The following is a 9,745-nucleotide window of genomic DNA, read 5'->3' as shown; positions in this document are numbered from 1 at the left end:
AATTCAACACAATGCAGGCACAATTCAACAAAACCATTGAATTCAAAGCACACTGTTGCCATTGTAAAGATGAATCAACTAATGGTAAATGCTAAATTGATACTAGAAAAGGGTCAATGAAATTCATGGAAGGCTGGGCTTGGGTCTCTTGTAGCAATGCAAGAACTCCAAACTGAGGTCACATTTAATTCCATTCTCCAGCTTTGTCTGTTCTTCTCCTACATCTATATGATTTATGGCCAAATGTTTTCTTCTTTATTTCTGGTTTATATTTAGATTCCACACACACACACACACACACACACACACACACACACACACACGCCTTTATTACTTTTATAAATAAGTCAAGGTGGTGAACATTCCGTATATTCTTTCATTGTCCTATTTTCCATAGCAACATTGTTGGGGAACCTTATGTGTTCTGTTGGGCTAACAGAGAAGCCCAAAGTCATCCAACTGGCTTTTATGTCTTAAATGGGCTCACAGTCTCCTGGTTTCTATTACCAGCATCTTAACCACTATACCAACTGGCTCTTTATGACTCCGTTTGTTATTCATTTTGTTAATGGATATCTCCCCAAATTCTAACCACCACCAACAAGGTCCAGAGATTTTCATGAGTTTTGACTGCAGCTATGGGCATCTGCAGGGAGATTGGTAAGAGAGTGTCAAGATGATGCCATAAAGCCATGTCTCTTTTATACTGGCAGGTCAAATGTGTGCATTCTTGACTGCCACTAATTCTAATGTTGCATAAACCTCATTATGACCCTTTACAGCTTTGGAAGATAAAATCAAAATAAGCAGAGAAAGAAAAGAATTAAAGAAACAAATCAGGGAAGAAAATGCTTTCTTTCCACATTCTCCTTGGCATTAATCTCCTTTTAATCTCCTTTAATTTCATTTTGTCTGTTTCTTTCAATCAGATGCTGGTAAGAGACAAGACAAAACAACTGTGAAACAATTATTATGCTTAACCTTTTGGTGATCACTTGTTGCTGCTGGTAGTTAATCTTTGGTGAGATTCACAGCCTTTGGGGCTGCTTGATAGCTCAACACCTTAAGTCCTAACCAAGGACCTAGGAACTGTTAAGGTTGGAGGATATAAGCTGTTCCAAATAGGGTGGTTTTTTGTAGAATCAGAATGTTCAAGTCAACTAAATTTAGAATTTCCAAATAGCGAGGTAGCCCTTTAGGTATTGCTCCAAGGGCTCCAACTGCAATTGGGACAACACATGATTTCTTTTTCCACAGCTGCTCAACCTCAATTTGCAAGTCCCGGTATTATTATTATTATTATTATTATTATTATTATTATTATTATTATTATTATTAATAATAATAATAATAATAATAATAATAATAATAATAATAATAATAATAATAATAATAATAATAATAATAATAATAATAATAATAATAATGCAGGCTTTCCTACTGTCAAGCTATCATAATGGTGATATTACTGCTATTTTTAAGCAGCTATTGCTTATTAATACTGTGGGGTCCTTTTTGCTTGCAGACATTTCATTACCAAACGGTAATATCATCAATGCTATTGTTGGCTGGTTTCACAAAATATGGAATCATTGTGATGGAAGGGACTCAGAGGTCTTGTAGTCCAATTATCTGCTGAAGTCACGAGTCGTATACCATCCCAGTAAAATCTCCAGTGAATGTTCATTCCATTGATTAATTGTTCTCACTGTCAGAAAATTTATCCTTACTTTTAGTTTGGATCTCTCTTTAATAAGTCAATGCCCTCTTCACTAGGATAGCCCCACAATTACTTTTAAGACACTTATCCTGTCCCCCTTAATCTTTCTCTTTAATATGTTAGACATACGTAGCTCCCGTAACCATTTTTTCCACTTCAGTAAAGGGTTATATCAATTCACAGAAGTCATGGAAATAATCATGTAACCTTACCTGGCACTGTCCCCATTTACAAAGCTTTCATATGACTTGGGATGGCATTTCATTGCCTTTTTGGATATGGTCCCAATCCTTGAAAAACAAATACAAAACATTTAGCAGAGTAAATCTCATCCATGCCAAGAACCTATAATAATAAATACACACTCTGACATTCAGCTTTCTCATGGCAGGAATTAGAAAATAATAGGAAGACATATTTACCCTAATCACTTCTGCAAAGAAAGATTTTAACAGAATGAAGAAGGTAAATCTGAAGAGTTATCTGAAGAATACTAATTTGTGAAATCATAATTATAAATGCTAAAATCTTAAGAAATGCTTTGGTGATTATTTATTTTTATTTTACTGCTGTCCTCTGCACAAGGTGATGGCTTTTTTCCCTGGCATTTGATGGCATCTTATAGTCTTATCTAACGGCCCAGCTCTTGATCCAAAAATAAGAATCTTAAAGTTCCCTGAATCACCAAAACTTTTCTTAAGATTTTAGCATTTATAATTATGATTTCACAAATCAGTGTTCTTCAGATAACTCTTCAGATTTCAATTTAAAAAAGAAATAGAAGAATGCACTTTGATTCGAATTGTGAGTTCATGGGCACCTTCTCACCCTTGAAAGCAGCAAGAATCCTGCTGCCAACTATGGTCTATCTCCCACCACTTATTGTAGTGTGTTCTACAGGGGCTTCCCTTGAAGAATATTCAGAAGCTACAGTACATCTGAAGAGTATTCGGAAGCTACAATTGGTCCAGTTTTGGTGTGGACAGTTTTGGAGGCTCCTTGGATAGCAAATGTAACACCTTGTTTCAAGAGCTGCACTGACCTGTTTCTGGGTGCAATTAACATGCTAATTATTATCTTTAAAGCCCTTCAGGCCATGGATCTAGGATATCTACAGAATCATCTTTCCCTAAAACCTTCCCCACTCACGCTGCTGCAGGTCTTTCTGCCAAGGAATTTCAGCTGGTGGGATCCGGAAGAAGAACGTTTTCTGCCATTGCTCTTCACCTTTAGAACATTTTGCCACAGGAGATAAGATTCACTCTCTTTCTTTTGTCCCTCAGATAAAGCCTTAAACCTTGGCTATGCTGGCCTGTCCTCTCCAAATCCTTGGGTTTTTTGTTTATTTTTTTAGATTAAATTTTTAGTTTAATGTTCTTAGATTTATAATTGTCAAATGTTTTGTGTGTTTTATCTTTTAAGTTGCTCAGAGCTGCCTTCAACCATGAGATGGGTATGAAATGAATGAATGAATAAATGAATAAATAAATGTAAAAAAAGAGACTGTCAATGGCCTAAAGCAGGGGTATCAAACTTAAGTCCCAAGGGCTGGTTCTCTTGCCAACTGATCTGGTCAGATAAACAACCTACAGCTCCAGGAGGTAAGATGTTCCATTTGGGTGGTAAAATGGGATTTCACAGATGGCTGTGAAATCTGGAACTGCAGGAAAATAAAAACAGATATTTTTGAGTTGAGTACTTGAGTACTAAGAACCAGGGCACAAGTGAGCAGTTTTAGTACTTCTGTTTGAGAAGCTTTTTCAAATACAGAACAGGAGTGGAAGGATGAGGCTCTCGAAACCAACTACTCTAGTGTCTGAAAGTACAAATCTCCCACTGTCCCCTTTACAGTCTGAGAAACTAGGGAGGGTCCCTTTGGAGGCTCTTGCACCACCTAGTATGCAGCTGTGGGCCATGTTGTCTCTTGTATTACTATTCCCTCGCTTTGCCCAGTCTTTTCGGGGTTGTTCCCACATACCATTACTGTTTGTGATTGAAAGGACAACGTCAAATTCATGTACTTTGTCTGGAAACATATCTACCATTAATATCAGCTTATCTCATTTAGAATATTCAAAACCATAGTACTATGTAAATGCCATCATCCCTTCCTATTCTCTTGGATCTTATCCTAGGTGTCATCAAAACAAAGTGTGTGAAAGAAGATCTGGCACCAAAACCACAAAATTTATTGTCTTTATGTTGGCAAAATCCACATAACCAGTGAGCTTCATTTACTGTAGCTGTTACTGCTTCTAAACTCCTCTGGCCAAATATGATATGAAAAACTATCAAACATTGTTACCAATGCATTAAAATGTGTCTGACTCTAGGGGGCAGTGTTCACCTCTGATTCACAGCTGAAGAGCTTCTGTGGTCATGTGGCCAGCATGACCATATGCAGGTAGAAGACAAATAAATAGCATGTATTTAAGGGTGCAGTTGAGACTCATGCACAGTAGATGTCAGGGTTGCTACACATACAAAGAACTTTTTTAAAAAACAACAACAACTATGATTTAAAAATCTAAATGTTTAAAACTGATGTCTTTTAATGGAGTGTAACATGCCCTGGCAGGATAACAAATGGTTTAACAAATCTCAGAGGAATTCCAAACAATTTAGTTAATATTCATATACTTATAACCCGTTTTATTTCACTCAACCTCATTATGCATGAAGCATTCATTATCTCATACAGTGTCACCGTATAAACTTGCTTATTCCATTTTATAGACAGAAAGCTCAAGCTGCTATTATCAAACTTGCAAAAGACCATTTGGTAAATCAATAGTTGTAGCAGAATCTAAATCCAGATTGATTCCTTTATGTGCTCCTTTTCCAATATCAGGAATGTCACAGATACATTCCCGTGCTGGAATGCAGTGAAGAAATGGTTTCCCAGGGAGGTGAGAAGTTTGCTCTAATCTCTTTTAACACCATTTAATTGATGAGCAACAGCTTTTTGCAAGTTGTGGATTCAATCTATTTGAAGTTGCAAGATTGGAGGTTTTTTTTTTTTCACCCCCCTCGGGTAAAGCGGCATTTGGACTATCTCTCGATCTCGGAATGGAGAGAGAGAGAGTAAACCGTTGAATTACTCACTTGTACTAACTATGTGAGAAAGATTTACATCACAATTGCAAGAGGTGATTCCTGAGTTGTTTTAAAAGTTTTATCGAAACTTTGGATGCTTTGCTTCCTGGTTCCCTGTGAAAGGGGGAGCCAAGATGGCCCACTTCCATCTTCATCTTCGCTCTTATAAATGAAACTAGCCTTTCGAAACTACCTTTGAAGAAATTTCTGGCTTTATATTATTATTACCCCCCGAAGGTCTCCTGGAGCCCCTCCTGTTATGTGGTCTTTCTGGATTTGGATTATTTGATTGTCTTCTTTCGGCTTGGAACTGTCTTTGAGGATTAACTTTCACTTCTGGGCTTGTCTGCTTCCACGGCATCACCCAGCTGCGCATTCCACAGACGCCATTTCTTTTGTATAAGACTTACACTCATCTCTGAACTTAACAAATGGGGCCCAGAAAACCACCTCCTGGCAAGGCAGCCTCGGTGCCCACTTCCTCCACATCCAGCCCAATGACTCAACAGACAAAAATTTCATCATTCTTACAACAAGAAGGGACTGGAGAGAGTTCAAAGGACTTATCTGTTACCCAAATGTTCCAGGCTCTTATGAAGAGTCAAGATGAATTGAAAGAAGAGGTGGCAGACTTTAAAGAACAGCTCAGGGATGTACAGCAGAATTGGAAGAGAATTGGAAAATTTCATGGTAAAGATGGAACTGGAAAGAATGTCCCTTTTTCTCAGATTCCAGAAACTACCGGAGAGAGAAGATGACGATCTTAAGGATACTATGTGTACAATCTTAGCAGAATATATTAAGAGAGATGAAGAATAGTTGCGGTGGGATATGGACCTGGTTTACAGGATCAATTCAGAATATGCCAGAACACATAATGTTCCAAGGAAAGTACATGTTAAATTTCTCAGGAAGACCACGAGGGATGAGGTTTTGGGGCCCCAAAGGGGGAGACCACTAAAATATAAAGATAAATAAATTGTTATTCTTAAACAAATTCCCCAAAAAATAAGAGATAAGAGGAGGAAGTATTCCTCCTTATCAAAGAAATTATATAACAAAGGAGTTTGTTTAGATGGTTATTCCCAGAAGGAATGTTGATCTTCTGGGAGGGAAATAGAATTAGAATTAATACAGTTGTGGAGGCAGAAGCCTTCATGAAAAAACATAGTGCCCTCCTAGAGGACAAAATCATAAGAGGTAATGAAAAAGGTGACAATACACAAGGTATGAGGGAGGGAGGGGCTGTGGCTCCGCCAGAGGACAGGGGTGAGGGAGCAATATTGAAAAGACTCAGGTCACAAAAATAAATGTATTTGAAATATTATTATAATTGTTGATATATTAGAAAGTGGCAAAAGAGATGATTGAACATATGGTTGATACAATGTATAACAGGATGCTGTTTCTGCTTATCTTTTATCTTTTGTTTTTTCTCTGTAAAAGTTGTGAGATTTGGAGAGATTTCTACCTTCAGCACGATTTAGCTGCCAAAATTTTTTGTATATCCACCTACCCTTTCCTACAAATGTTTAAAAACCAATAAAATTCTTTAAAAAAAAAGAAATGGTTTCCCAGAAGGGATGGGGTGAAATTCAGAGAAGTAAGAGGCAACTCTGCCTGGATATCATGTGTGAGAGAAAGAGGGCTCAGCTCCCCGCCCCCACTCTTGATTGTTCACAGGTGATATTGTAGATAGTTGAGATATGTAAATTAAAACATACCTGAGTATGTTTTCAAAACCCACAAAGCAATGGTGGAAGATTGTTACACTTATGGGAATTCATGCTCTGACATAACTACTGAATATTTGGGAAGATTTGCTGCTAGAGATGAGGTAGCTACTTCAGATGACGGGCTTTGAATGCAGTTTGAAATTATATTTATTTAGCTAACTTTCTCACCCAGTCTTGAGAGCTATCATTTAGATTTTTCCACTGAAGGTAACTCACCCATCTTTCTTAATTTCTGGGCTTCATCCTGGAAACTTTGCAATCAGACAGATAGTCTGGTACCCAGTTTAAATGAATAATGTGATATTACATTTTTTTTAAAAAAAACCTTTCTAAGGCTTTGCTTTCCTGAAAATATGATTGCCACAGCGATGGATTATTAGAAAAAAGGAACTTTACTTATTGATTGGTTTTGGTGCCAGACTGTCTGAGGATTTTGTACTGGATTTGAGAATTATGTCTTCACTTACAGTGACAATGTACCCTACAGTATCAAAGTGAAACATTTTCAAGGAAGAACCAAAGTCCAGTTGCCTTTTGAAAAGCACACGTGTTGCAATATGGGAAAGATTTATATTTTGGGGCTATTTCCGATCTAGAATGAGACAGGTGACTGTGAATAAGCTAAATAGAACTTCTTTAATACCAGTAGATATTTCACCTGGAAGGTTTAACTCATGATTGCATGCATGTTCTTGATACGGTTTACTTCATCAAACCAGATTTGAAAGACGAGCCTTTACAAATGCAGAATGAGAATAGTTTATTGATGGAAGCAGCTACATCTTGGAAGCCAGCATAAAATTTTGGGAGAGGAAGCATTGCCTTTCAATACACCAGCTGTGCATTGCAATTGGCAAGTGGTAAAATGGCCATTTTTCTTGACAGCAAATAAGCCTTTGGTGTTGTATGTGACCATTGAGCTTTGTGGCAGGAAAAAGGTGTGATTGTAGCAAAAGATAATCAGGTTAAATATGGAGAAGCAATATTGCAAAATTTAGATGCCATCTAGAAGCTAAGAATGATTTACTAGTAGGATAAAGACAGATGTGTCTCTTTGGACTTGAAGGAAGCCTTCTGGAAGGAAGATCTCCAAAATCAAATTATAGAGAATCCAGTGGTTGATCAGTAGGCTGTCTGAACATCAACACAATGCCCGTTGCTGCAGACCTGAAAGTCAAAGTAAGAGATTATCAATAGAGCAGGGGTGTCAAACTCAGGGTTGTGTTTGACCTTTTTTTGGGGGGGGCAGAATAGGTATGGCCAGGGTGGGTGTGGCCAGCTCAACATCACTTTTGCTGGGTTTGCCTGTGGTGGCTTGAGCACTCTGCCAGAGAAAACAGGCTCCCAAGCTCCATTTTTGGCTGCAACAGCCTCCTGCAACACTTTGCCAGCAGAAACGGAGTTTGGACCTCTGTTTTTGCTGGCAGAGGCACCGTGGGCACGTCCATCACTGTTTCCAGGGCAGCCCTGTGGGGCAGATTTAAGCAGCATGTGGGGCGGATTCAGCCCCTGGGCCTTGAGTTTGACACCCCTGCAATAGAGTAAGACAGCACTTTCCTCACAACTAAACTCTGTCGTTCCTTAGCACTAACCCAAATTTCTTTCAGGTTCTACATTGTATCAAAAGACAGGGTGAAGTGATTCTTGATCCTTTCACATAACGCTTGGGATCACTTCAGCACTTCTAAGTGGCTTCATTGAACTAGGTCACAACCAGCTCTGCCCTGATTTTCTCATTTCTCTCTTCCTCCTTCCCTATGGAGATACCTACAAGTGAAGAGAAAGGACTGTCTCTGTCCAGAAAGTGTTGCAAGGGAGAAGCACAAAGCTCTGAGGAGGCCAGGCATTTTGTTCTTAGAAGAAAGAAAAAGCCCTGGACATTCACTTCATTTGTTGTGGCTGCTGTTTGAAGGAAAAACAAAATAATAAGAAAACCCCAAGAAGGCTAGAGGGATACTTTTTCTTCTGTGTACATTCTCTGTAGTTTGGAAAATCTAAACCAGCTTTCAGCAAGATCCATTATGACACTTGTAGTGATCAACCCTTGGAATCCGAGCACATAGAATAACAGGTAATCTTTTACTGACCCTTCCATCTTCACATTTTGTTCTAGGTTCAACCAATCCTTCATCTGGTGTTGCTTGAGAATATATTAATCGGCATTCCCCTTTGTTTTCACTTGTGCAGTATAACCTGCCACACTTTACATCCCTGAAAAGGAAACAGTGAATTCATTGTAGTTAAAAAAAATGGAGTAATGAGAGGATGTTTATTTGTTTATCTCTACAGTGACTTACAATATAATAAAAAAGTGAGAAATTACTAAAAACAATTATAATTAGAATAAAAGCTAAAAACCAAGATAATGGGCAGCCTGGGGGTGAGAATTGACTCTTCCTGGTCAGCCACCCCGAACGTAGCAGGCCCATGTTGTAGACGCAGGCCAAGGGGCAGAGCTAGGTCCATAGGCTGTTCCGGGAGGCCAGAATTCTGGAGGCAGATCTCACTTCTGATAAGAAAATATTGCCAAGCAGAGAATTCTTTTCTCCTGCACCTGGACAGCCAAAAGTCTTTGGCTGACAGAATCTGAAGCAGGCACTTTCCACTGAAGGACTGGGGCAGGTCAATCCCAACAAATAAGGCAATTCGACCAATATCTTGGACCTATTTCATAAAGGGCTTTAAAGGTAATGACCAGCTGCTTGAATTGGGCCCAGAAGCAAACTGGCAACCTGTGCAACTTGTGTAACAATGTGGTCACACATGCCATGTTCCAGGGGTGTCCAGCACTGTCAGCATCTTTGCCTTCTGTACCAGCTGTAGCTTCTAAATGCTCTGCAAGGGTAGCCCTATGCAGTCGTCCAGCTGGGACCAGGACATGAGTGACTGCGCTAAGAATCTTCATCTCGGGTTAACCTTTATGGGTTTTTGTTTAGTTATGTGTCAGGGGCAAGAACTAGTTGCCCCTGACACATAACTCAAAAATCTCACAAGGTGTTTCAAGTTTTGGAGATCACAATTCCCTGTATCTCCAACCGGCTCCCTGTGATTTCCCTGTTTTTAAGGATGAAGATGGTTGACTCAGTATTCTTATCTTATGAGCAACTAATGCATCCGTTATCCACCTGGAAAACCCTTAAAGCAGATTTAGGAGACTTTAGAGATTTTCCAGATCTCTAGCTTAAAATTCTCA

This window comes from Natrix helvetica (assembly GCF_964273705.1).
Source record: "Natrix helvetica genome assembly, chromosome: 8".
NCBI classification, from domain to species: domain Eukaryota; kingdom Metazoa; phylum Chordata; class Lepidosauria; order Squamata; family Natricidae; genus Natrix; species Natrix helvetica.
The sequence above is the reverse complement of the archived record's forward strand: the minus strand, read 5'-3'. Positions refer to the sequence as shown.